Source organism: Bombina bombina, chromosome 5, assembly GCF_027579735.1.
Source record: "Bombina bombina isolate aBomBom1 chromosome 5, aBomBom1.pri, whole genome shotgun sequence".
Classification (NCBI taxonomy): Eukaryota; Metazoa; Chordata; class Amphibia; order Anura; family Bombinatoridae; genus Bombina; species Bombina bombina.
In genome coordinates, this window is record NC_069503.1 from 379,284,048 (window position 1) to 379,296,776 (window position 12,729).

Sequence of the window (12,729 nt, forward strand, 5' to 3'; positions counted from 1 at the left end):
GAGGTAAATAAAGTTGAACAATAAAGATTATTTTTTATTTGTGTATGTGCAATGGTAAATAAGGACTGATGTATTAGACACAACAATTATTTGCTCACACAGAAATACCGCCAGAAGTAAACTTTTAACGTGTGTGTTAGAGCGCGTATTACAAGTTAAAAGTAAATTGCTTGCATGTGAGCGAAAGCCAACGCACACTCACTTCAGGACTAAAGATATCGCAACCACGCTAACTTCCATCGCAAACTGGAAAAATAACTAACACTTATCGCTTGCGTGCTAACCCAACAGGAGTTAAACCTACAGTGCTAACCCAAAGGTAGTTATTAATCTTATATTCCACTGTTCTTCATATAAAAGAAAATGTTCTTTTTATTTTTAAATATATAATACACACAAATATAGGTATAGGTGTGTACAGATATGCATAGGAATATCTATTTAAAAATACATTGAACATTTTCCTTTATTTGATGAACACTGGAATGTAAAATATTTACGGTACATACAGTAAAACACATTATAAAATATTAAAATGTACTAACTTTATTTTTCTTGTTTTCAGTTATTTGAGTTGAAAGGGCTCCAAAGAATATATACATATTTATACGTGTGTGTGTGTGTGTGTGTGTGCATATATATATATATATATATATATATATATATATATATACATTATAGTCTTTTCCATTCAAATACCTTGTCATATACCACATAACCTTTTAACCCTTATAACTTTATTATTTATATTAATAATTTTTAATGTATATATGAGTGTAACAACTTTATTTTAATGCATTTATTTTGTGTTTTATGCAACTTTTAAGAGTGCCACTTGTAATCTAGCCGATAATTATTTACAATCTATTGAAATTAGTCTATTTTTTTTATTGTAATATTTTCCCCATTAAGTAATGTTCCCACAAATATAATGCAAGAAGTGTATATATAAAGTGCTGTATCCATGGAAGCTGAATGTATACTAAGGCCTTGAAATTTTAAATATGGTGAGAAATTCCCAAGGGTTTTGTTACCTTGCATATTGATATCCCTTCTTTTTTGAATGCTTTATTTTATAAATGTCTGCTACTGTTGGTCCTTATTGTACCCATACCTACATTTTTTCTCTGTGTAAATCATTGTACATAGTTATTACTTAACAATAGTAATTAGGCTTGTTGCTTATGTATACAGAATTGTAACTATGTTTGTGATTTTGTTTCAAGAGGCTTAATAACCATATTGTTTTGCAGAGCTGTTTTGTTTCACTTTTATAAATTCTATTTTTACTAATCATACTTGGGTAGTTGTATTATTATAGGAATAGTCTAGTCAAAATTAAACTTTCATGATTCCAATAGAGCATGCAATTTTAAGCAAATTTCTAATTTACTCCAATTCATTTTTCTTCATTTTCTTGGTATCTTGATTTGAATGTAAGCTTAGGAGCCGGACCAGTTTTGATTCAGAACCTGGGTAGTGCTTGCTGATTGGTTGCTACATTTAGACACCAATCAGAAAGTTCTACCCAGGTGCTGAACCAAAAATAAAGATACCAATAGAACGAAGAAAAATTGATAATAGGAGAAAATTGGAAAGTTGCTTAAAATTGCATGCACTATCTGAATCATGAAAGTTTAAATTTGACTTGACTATTCCCTTAAAGGGACAGTCAACACCAGAATTTTTGTTGTTTAAAAAGAAAGATAATCCCTTATTTACCCATTCCCCAGTTTTGCATAACCAACACAGTTATAGTAATACACATTTTACCTCTGTGATTACCTTGTTTCTAAGCTTCTGCTGACTGCCCCCTTATTTCAGTTCATTTGACCGACTTGCATTTTAGACAATCAGTGCTCACTCCTAGGTCACTTCACGTGCATGAGCTCAATGTTATCTATATGAAACACATGAACTAATGCCCTCTAGTGGTCAAAATGCATTTAGATTATAGGCAGTCTTCAAGGTCTAAGAAATTAGCATATGAACTTCCTAAATTTAGCTTTCAACTAAGAATACCAAGAGAACAAAGCAAAATTGGTGATAAAAGTAAATTGGGAATTTTGTTTCAAATTACATTCCCTATTTAAATCATGAAAGTTTGTTTTGGACTTGACTGTTCCTTTTAATCCAGTTACATACTTCTTCAATGGGGACATTTTCTGCACTCCACAAAACAGAGTACTGTAATTCATACAGTGATTCCCCTCCTTTTTTGATTTGTCACATCTTTAAAATTCATGTGATAACATACTTGATTTTTTTTCTGCATGCCTTCGAATACATCAAGGACTCCATTAATAAACTACAATGACTTAAACACATTAATAGTGTATTCATTCAGGAATTCACATATAAGCAGTTACCCAATGTGTTTTCCTAAAGAGTTTTAAAGTTATGCTCAAGGAAGAAAACCACTTCAATTTTTTTCTTCAATATCAGCCTTATTTTTGTGTGACACCCTAAGGTGTCCAGTCATCCTGTTTGAGCATCACTTGCAGAGGCAGAATCCTTAGTAATTTAGTTAGACAAATGATAGTAAACAAGGTGTCAAATAAAATATATACATAATGTATTCTTTTAATAAAGACCATTTTAATAATAAATGACAGTTAAGATATGTATTGTCATTATTAGGGGCTATCTTGTAATATATAATTTGATCTAATAAAGTTTTCTACTCTTAACAGAGGCTATTGGGACGTGTCTTTAAGCACTGACATTCAGTTGTAATTTACTATGTATGTGCAGAATTCCTAGAGCTTGGACAAAATAAACTTAATTGGAAAAATACTCTTAAAGTCAATCAAAGTTTTATTGAAAACCTATTCTATTTTGAATATCATGCTTGTAAAATGTTATATAAATCATACTCTTATTTCTAGTTTAAAAATATTGTGTGGAGAATCTTTTGTGTTGATTTTTTTTGTAAGACTTTTTTTTATAAAGTAGGACTTTATTCTCAATAATGTTTTTTTTATGGCTTCTGCTTGAGTGTAAAAAAGATGGTATGCCAGCAGCACTTTTCTAATGTTGGAAGTACATTGTTTTATGTAGGAGAACAGCAAAAGGTTGATTATTACTCTAATTGACAGAAATAAAGCACATTCACTTGAACTGTACACAACATAATAAACCTGAATCGGCTAAATGAGAATTGGAGTTCTGTTTTTGCCAATAAACTGCCATGACTGGTATAAATAAACAAATCATACCCTTTTCTATAAAAGAACTGTACAGCATTTGGTCTCCGTTACTGAAGTACATAATAGGCCTTAAGGAGGTAATGACTTATATTGTTAAATATTTGTTATAGAATTAAATTATTACAAATATTGATTATTGTGAATTTCCAAGAAAGAAAATGTAATGGCTTTTATTGTACTGCCATTGTACACCTACTTGGTAACTTTTGTTACGGTTTATTGAAAAGAATAAAACTAGTGTTGCAAACTGGTTTCATTTTGTTATTCTAGGCAAGAGAATGATATGGTTGACTTATAGAATGCATATACAGGGGCATATATATATATATATATATATATATATATATATATATATATGTATATATATATATATATATATATATATATATATATATATATATATATATATATATATATATATATATATATATATATATATATAATTAAATTGATCAAGGGTTAGGGAGAGAAATATAGTGATCAAGCGCCTGTGTTATCACTTTTAGGTAAATTGCCTGAAACAATAATATAAACCTGGATAGCGCTAGCTAAGCCAGGTCCTGGTGCAGACCCCAAAATTTTATAATAGTTCAAATATATTTATATAAGTAAATATATGTTGCACACAGCAGAGCTATATGAGATGCTATGTTGAAAGTAGGGGATTGCAGCACTCAGAATAACTTCTCAAAATCTAATATGTAGAAAAAACCTGTTGTTACTATCAAGCACTCATGGTTTACGTTTGCTGACTTAGGAGGGCGCTTTTACCTCGAATCTGTCAGCTGGTTCTTAAATAACGGTACCGTTTTTGGATGAGCTCATATGTTGCTATTGCTAATAAGATATCTACATTATAACCAATATATTTGTGGAACTTTTTGTTACTTTGGGACATTTTTGTTTCAGTTTCATTTTGATTCCCTATGCTTTGTTTTATTGATTTATTTTGTGCAACATTGAGAATGTCATTATTTTGTACCTACCATTCTTGAGTATAGTTACTTATTCAGGTTTTCCACTGCAGTGGCACATTTAGGTTTAGGATAACTTGTATTAATAAATGCGTTACACATTAATTGGACCTCCTGTGTGTGAGCCTCTGTTTTGATACAATGTTTCAGTTTTTTTCTACATATTAGATTTTGAGAAGTTATTCTGAGTGCTGCAATCCCCTAATTTCAACATAGCATCTCGTATAGCTCTGCTGTGTGCAACATATATTTACTTATATAAATATATTTGAACATATATATATATATAATGAAACACAATTGAAAATTAATACAAGGTGTTTATGGTCCACAGCTCAATTTGTTTTAAAGGGACAGTCTAGTATAAATTAAACTTTCATTATTCAGATAGGACTTTTAATTTTAATCAACTTTCCAATTTACTTTGATCATCAAATTTGCTTTCTTCTCTTGGTATTCTTAGTTTAAACTAAACATAGGTAGGCTCATATGCTAATTTCTAAGCCTTTGAGGGCTGCCTCTTATCACAGGCTTTTTAAATCTCTTTTCAACACAGAGACAGAAAGTACATGTGGGCCATATAGATAACACTGTGTTCAGGCACAGGGGGTTATTTAAGATTTAGCACAAAACAATGCTACATTTAAGACAATAGATAATAAACAGTCACAGTCATGTGATCAGGGGGCTGGAAGAAAGTTCCTAGATACAAGGTAATCACAGAGGTAAAAAGTATATTAATATAACTGTGTTGGTTATGCAAAACTGGGGAATGGGTAATAAAGGGATTATCTATCTTTTAAAACAATAACAATTATATGGTAGACTGTCCCTTTAACGGTATGTAGCTTTCAGTATTTTAAAATGTAGCTTTTTGAGAATACTTTTTATGGATAGAGCATCAAAGTTTTTAAGAACTTTCAGTTTTATATAGGACAATGGTATCTCTTCAACCAATGAGAAAGCTGCTGATATGTCCTAGGACACCATACTTGTACTTGCATCAAACCATACTGGCTTCTAAAGTATGTGAGTGCTTGGTGCATATGGTTAGTTTTCTGCTTTGTTGACTCAATCGGTTTGCCCCTCCAAAGTAACAAAAAAGTTCAAATAAAAATTGATCTTCTAGTGTTAGAGCTTAGGTTATGGAAGATCTACCAGTATTTGATTAATTAAAAAAATAATTTAACAGAGGGCACTTTTTATTTATTTTTTAACTACAAAACAGGCTTCAAAATTCCTAGGAGTCACGTCTCCTAGCGATTTTACTCCTGCCTCCTTTTCGGTGTATTCCACATATGTATATTGAAATACAGCCGTTTAAAAAAAATAATGTGACTTCTCAATATTCTTGCTGAAACCTAAGTTGATATAAATTTGTCAACCCTTCATATAAGGGTACTTTAAAGAGACATTGAACACAAATTGTAAACTGCATTATAATATACGATATTGGAGAGGGCTTTTGCAATGATTCATTTAGCTTTATTTTGTCAGTTGAGCATTTTGTTTACATTTAATAAACTTATTAAAAACAAGGGCACTTTTAATTCATCAAAATTGACATTTCACTCCTTTTCTTCAACAACTTACCTTTTAATCTTGAAAGCCGCTCCAGTGATTTCCCCCAGCCGTTGGAAGCCTCTTCTTATGTCAGAAATGACAAAACCGGCTTCCTCCAATCACGGCTTTCCCCCCAGGGGGATCATGGCCTGATGCAACGCCTTGATTGGAGAAAACCGGATTCCTCATTTTTGGACCCGTGAAGAGGGATTGCGACGGGCGGAGGAAACGCTGCAGCGGCTGTCAGGATTAAAAGGTAAGTTTTTGAAGAAAAGGAGTGAAATGTCAATTTTGATGAATTAAAGGGCTCTTGTTTTTAATAGGTTTATTAAAAACCAGGCAATAATTCATCCAAATTGACCTTCACTTTAAGGTGGTTAAGCCCCGATTCAGATTAGTTAATTAATAATAATTTATTAGGTATAATAGGTATTTAAACAGACATATATCCCTTTACTAATATCTAAATATAAATCTATACAGTATTTATATATGCACAATACTATTCACACCTAAACTACCTAGTATGCTTTTCCTATCTTGATTGTTGATGCAAAACTGATAATCCACTTTAAAAGAGCAAATGACTGGAGGCAGGATGAGGAAGGTGAAGAAGCAAACAGAAAATTAGATAACAGTATTAACCCACACTTCCTTGGCAGAAAGTGGAAGAAGCAAAAATGTTAGATGTATTTTACAGCAAAAGGCAGCAAAATAAATAATGAACACTATAATGTTATAATTTTAATAATTAAACATTTTATGCATTGTTAAAATGTTGAGTTAAATGATCCTTTAAATTTATTATTTTAACAGAAGGTAGTGTTATTGTATTACGGACTCTCTGAGTAGTCCATATTCCATACTGTCTGGAATAAGTATGTGTGTTCTGTAGCTTAACTATGATCAGGAGTGTTCTTGTGCAATGCATTCCTTTGAAATATGTTTAAAGAGAAGCCCCTGCCATTTTAACACCACCCTTGTAAAACAAAAATGCCCTTTAATTCTCAAGAGAAAAGTTCCCCATAGTTCTCTATTTTCGTAAAGTGTTCAGAACAGACAACTCAACATCTGTTTCTGATAAAACAAAACCACTATTAGTATTTTTTATATTACTAATCTTGTTAAAGCTCCATGGCAACTATTTCTTCTGTAAATAAAAATTAAACCTTTTAGAGGTGATTTGGTATATTTTATGATGTTACAAATGAAATCCAGTCAAGATGTTTGAAAAGAGCCCAAATATATCTGAAAAGGCATAGACTGTATGTGCTGCTTGTCTCTGCAGATTAGAAATTGAAGGGAGTCCAAGAAAATGAATCAAGTGAAAGCTGATGTTGTTTGGCACTTTGAGAATGAACATGCATGTGGCCCTCATATTGTATGTTTCATATTGTTTAAAGGGCAGCACTAATAATGTCACATGTCTACATATCTGTTCAGCATTACCAAAGCTAACTGTTATATAAAACATGTATATGCAGTGTAAGTTAACATTACATTGAAATTATTCCTAAGAAGATTCCCAACAAACAACTTTGTGATTTTGAAATCTGGTCCATGTGTTAGATGTGAAACATGATCCAGGATGATGACATTTATAAATGAGATGCTCTATCCCAGCATAGTATATATATTGGTTCTCAACAAAGGTGGTTCAAACCGTAATGCTATTTTTAAGGGTTTAAAACCGGTCATGTAAAAGTTTTTTTTTTTTTAACACGTCAATAAGTGTTCTGAGAAGACATTTTAATCAACTCTATCAACCATATGCAGTATTGTTAAAGGGACAGTCTACACTACACTAAAATTGTTATTGTTTAAAAAGATAGATAACGCCTTTACTACTCATTCCCCAGCTTTGCACAACCAACATTGTTAAAAGGCATTACTAGCAGAGTGCAGATTAACATTTGTTAATTTCTGCCTGTTCTAAGCCACTACAGACAGCCTCTCCACATGCTTTTTTATTAGCTTTTCACAACAGGGGAGTGCTAGTTCATGTAGGCCATATAGATAACATTGTGCTCACGCCCAAGGAGTTATTAAGAGTTAGCACAACACAGCACTAAATGCGGGTCAATAGATAATAATTAAAAAGTCATGTGATCAGGGGGCTGTCAGAAGATGCTTAGATACAAGGTAATTACAGAGGTAAAACGTGTATTATTATAAATGTGTTGGTTATGCAAAACTGGGGAATGGGTAATAAAGGGATTATCTATCTTTTAAAACAATAACATTTTTTTTATTGTAGGTTGTCCCTTTTAAATGAATAAAGTATAAGAATTATTATAGGTATAGGGAAGGCATAAACTGTTTTAAATTGATAGATGATATTTAAGACTATTTAATATTGTAATAGATTTGGAGGGAAATACTTACAATTATGTGCGTGTTCACAGCCCATAGTTCCCTTTAACAGGGGTTGACTAATTTATATCATATGTTAGAGTCAGCGGTAATATTGAGGAGCTAGAGAAGGTGTTATTTATAGACAGGGATGGAAAATATCACTATGGTTTACTAGTAAGAAGAAAAAATTAGTAGTCCAGAGACAAAAAGATATTGGTCTACTTTGTATTAAAGCACCACTCAATGCAGTAGAATTGCATAATTAACAAGTGTATCATAAAAAGACAATGCAATAACACCTACTCTGAATTTCACAAAAGCAGTAGATTTTGTTTTTCTCAACATTTTTTTTTTCTGATATTTTCCGGCCCCCTGTATCATGTGACAGACATCAGCCAATCACAGACTAATATACATATACCCTGTGAGCTTGTGCACATGCTCAGTAGGATCTTGTTCTACAGAAAGAATAATCAAAACATTTAGGATCACAAAGTAAATTTCTAGGCTTTCTGGCTCTTCTGATTCTCACTTCAGAGGGGGAGGAGCATTTTAACTAAATATAAGCTGCAGGAAGGGAGGGGTATTTGTTTTCTGATTTTAATTTGCCTTTATAAATTATTTTTAACCCCAAATTAATCCCCATAACATGTTTAATACACATAGTAAAAATAGGCAATATACTTTTATTGTTTATTTTTCCTCTTTTCCTATAGTTTACCTATGAAAATTGTGGGGGTTTTCTAGACAACCCAGAGGACTCAGAGCCGCTGGTGCACAATTTTACTTGATCATGCATGCATTAATATAAAACTAATTCCTGTTATAAAATCTAAAACTAATAGCTATATACGTTTTTAACTTATACTGTTTCTTTAAAGGGATATAAAATAACTTTCTTTTGTGATTCAGACTGAGTATACCATTTTTCAATTTACTTCTATTATCAAATTTGCTTTATTCCCATGATATTCTTTGTTGAAGAGATACCTAGGTAGGCATCTGGAGCACTACATGGTAGGAAATAGTGCTGCCATCTTGTGCTCCTGCAGATGGATAACATTCTTGCAAAACTGCTGCCATATAGTGCTCTAGAAATGGGCCGGGTCCATACATACATTCCTGCTTTTCAACAAAAGATATCAAGAGGATGAAAAAAAACTGATAATAGAAGTAAATTAGAAAATTGTTTAAAATCACTGTATCTACCTGAAACATGAAAGAGAATTTTGGGTTTCATATCTCTTTAAGTGCAAAGTCTCTTCAATTTCAACTCGAGCTATTCTGTTGATTTGGCATGCAATATAAAGGCCTAGAATAGTTTTGAGTTTACAAAGCAAGTATGTAGTATACTCGCTGTCGGTCACTTGTGTTCATGGCACATAGGCACTAATCAGAAAGTTAGATTGCTTTGAGATTAGCTTTTTGTGTGCTCCTCTGTGTTACGAAAATAGATTTTTGTTTTTGTCTTTTGAATGATTAAGGGCCATATTACAAGTGGATCGCTTATTTATCACAAATTTGACCGTTTGCAGGCGCGTGATAATTTACCAGCCATTACAAGCATTTTTATTTTTTTAATAAAATAACTGCACCAGGCAGTTTTTAGGGACCAAAGTTGGTGAGTGTTTCTCACGGTATGAGAATGAGGCTCCCATTAAAGCCTATGGAAGCGCGCTCTCATGAGCGTGATGCTTCCCAGCAATGCGAACGATTGCGGCTAACTTGTAATACCAGCCCACATTTATGTGCGCTGGTATTACACAATGGAACGCAAATATCTCTTTTGCAAAAGCAATATTTTGCGCTACACTTGTAATCTAGCCCTAAATGACCTATTCAGTGGGTTATAGAGCCCCAGAATAGTTTGCTCATTGTCCCTTTAAGAATTAAATAGCTGTTTTACATAATCCTATATAATATGCAAATAGTGCTATGTACAAAAAACTCACCATTACATACACTAGGAGAGCTTAGCGCAAATGTATATTCCTCTTGCCGTTTTTAATGAAGTTAGTAATAAGGGAGCACGTTCATAAGCAACATGTAAAGTATGAGAAACAAAACTAGTACACACATTATCTTTATTAGTTATATCTGAGGTGATAACGATTGTCACAGCTGTGAAGAGCTGAGATAGAAGATGACATGGCAGCATATAGACAAACAAGAATCCACAATGACTGCAGGGACACACAATGAATAAGGAGTAAAAAAGAAGTTTGTCTATTAATTGTCATCACAAATCTCTCTTGAGTTGTCAGCCCTAAGGTGTATGTAACCAAGGTCGCCGTATGATTTAAAGACGGCTTATCCTTTTCCTGACTAATGACAGATTGGATGACTATAATGACATTTTATCTGTAGTACCTTTTTCCTTTTAAATTATTGACTTATATTTTTTGTGTAAGCAGTTTTGATTCACCAACTCCTTCTGAGCATGTGCAAGAATTCAGTGTGTGTGTATATATATATATATATATATATATATATATATATATATACGTATATGTATTTGTGATTGGCTGATGTCTGTCACATGATACAGGGGGAGTGAAAATAAGAGAACTTGAAAATGTATCAGAAAAGAAATCTACTACTCATGTGAAGTTCAGACTAAGGGAACGATTTATCATAGGTCTGTCTGACATGATCCGCTCAGCGAATCATGTCCAACAGACTTTGATGAATGCCGACAGCATATGCTGTCGGCATTTACCATTGCACAAGCAGTTCTTGTGAACTGCTTGTGCAATGCCGCCCCCTGCAGATTCGCGGCCAATCGACCCCTAGCAGGGGGTGTCAATCAGCCCGATCGTATAGGATCGGGCGGATTGATGTCCGCAACCTCAGAGCAGGTGGACCAGTTGTGGAGCAGTGGTCTTAAAGGGACACTGAACCCAAATTTTTTCTTTCGTGATTCAGATAAAGCATGCAATTTTTAAACAACTTTCTAATTTACTCCTATTATCAAATTTTCTTTGTTCTCTTCCTTTCTTTATTTGAAAAAGGAGGCATCTAAGCTATTTTTTTGGTTTGAAAATGTGAATACTTGGTATTTTCCATAGAAATGCTATGTAAACAAGATTCAGCAATCAAGTTCCCAGTGTGTGTGTGGGGGTGGAGTTTGAAAGAGAGAGGTAATACATTGTTCCCATGCAGCTTAAAAAAAATTAGTTATATATTTTATGTTTATTAAATCTACAATGTGCATAACAAGATATTGCAACAAATCAAGATGACACTAATGGTATCTTTTATTTATTACAAGAATCGGATTATCTGTTGAAAAATAAAAAAATCTTTCTTGTGAATCTTGAAGGAAATGTGTGAAGTGCAAACAGTTTACACAGACTGTGCGTGGGAATCTTGTGCCAGGCAAAAAATAAAATATTTTAGTGGAGAATCTTATAATAAAGGAACTATGCAGGTTATGATCAGATAACACGCCTGGGAAAAATGTTACGGTTTCATGTTAAAAATAAATGTCTTGCCAATTTCTGAAATGAGACCACATATAAATAAAACATTTTGGTGTCCTTAAAAGATGTCTTTAAATGTCCTTGACGCTAGGCAAAATCTAATGATGTTTTGCGAACAGAGGCAGTGTATAAGATAGCCTGTGGAAACCTCTTGCCCCAAATCAGCTGTGTCAGCGCCTATGCTCGTTTTTAATTAAGAAGCAGTAACTATGAACATAAATTTATTTTTAATTTCAGTAGTTTTTATTGAAGAGTTTGAAAAGTTTACTGCATGAATTAACTTACAGGTTGTTTGTAAATATAAATAAACTAACATGAAAAAGAAAACTATATGAAAATTCAAGCATTCAATTTGAGACAGGGCGATGATATTTTGTTTTTATGTGTAGAAGCCTGAAAGTATGTTGAGGAGACAAACATACACTCTATAGGGGCCAAACAAGGGTGTTTGTAACTGTATATGGGTGTAAATAGAATACAGTATATAAAAAAAGGGGAAAGCAGACGGAACATTTTTAAAGGGATATTAAACAGTGCTACTTTGGTAAAAACAAAAATGTTAAATAAATGTAAATCTAAAAAGAAAAAGATTGTGTAAAAACCCCTCCCACCAAATAATATACTTGTTTTCTTGCAGAATTAGCACTTACAAATTCTCAGTGTAGCCTCTGCCCCCCTCCCCCCCAGTGCTTTAAGAGCAGAGGAATTTTCAAAACTAAATTTTTATTCTGTCAGTTCTGGGCATGAGCAAATCTGACTCCCTGTTATCTAGTCTGTTCACCCTCATCCTCCGTGTTGGGCTCTGACAGGAAGCACAAATGTAGAGTAAAAAATAAGTAACTGAAAGGTAAAATCCATTTAAATAGATGAATAATACACATTGCAATGAGTTAAGCAATTGCTTTGTGCCTTTTTTTATTACAACAGTGAAACGCACTGTTTAACATCCCTTTAAGGGCCATTATTTATATACAGTAGAATTGCACAATCAACAGTTGCATAATAAAAATGCAATAGCAATTATTTTTAATTTCAAATGAGTAGTACATTTTTTTCAGAATTACATTTTCCTTCCCATGTGTCATGTGACAGCCATCAATCACAAAATGCATATGCGTATATACTGTGAATTCTCGCACATGCTCA

At 32.9% G+C, this 12,729-nt stretch overlaps 1 protein-coding gene across 2 annotated transcripts in view; it reads left to right on the forward strand.

Moving 5' to 3' along the window:
- PLCL2 (phospholipase C like 2) overlaps positions 1 to 12,729 on the forward strand; it is a 568,421-nt gene that overhangs the window by 2,857 nt on the left and 552,835 nt on the right. The gene's annotated exons all lie outside the window — the stretch shown is intronic.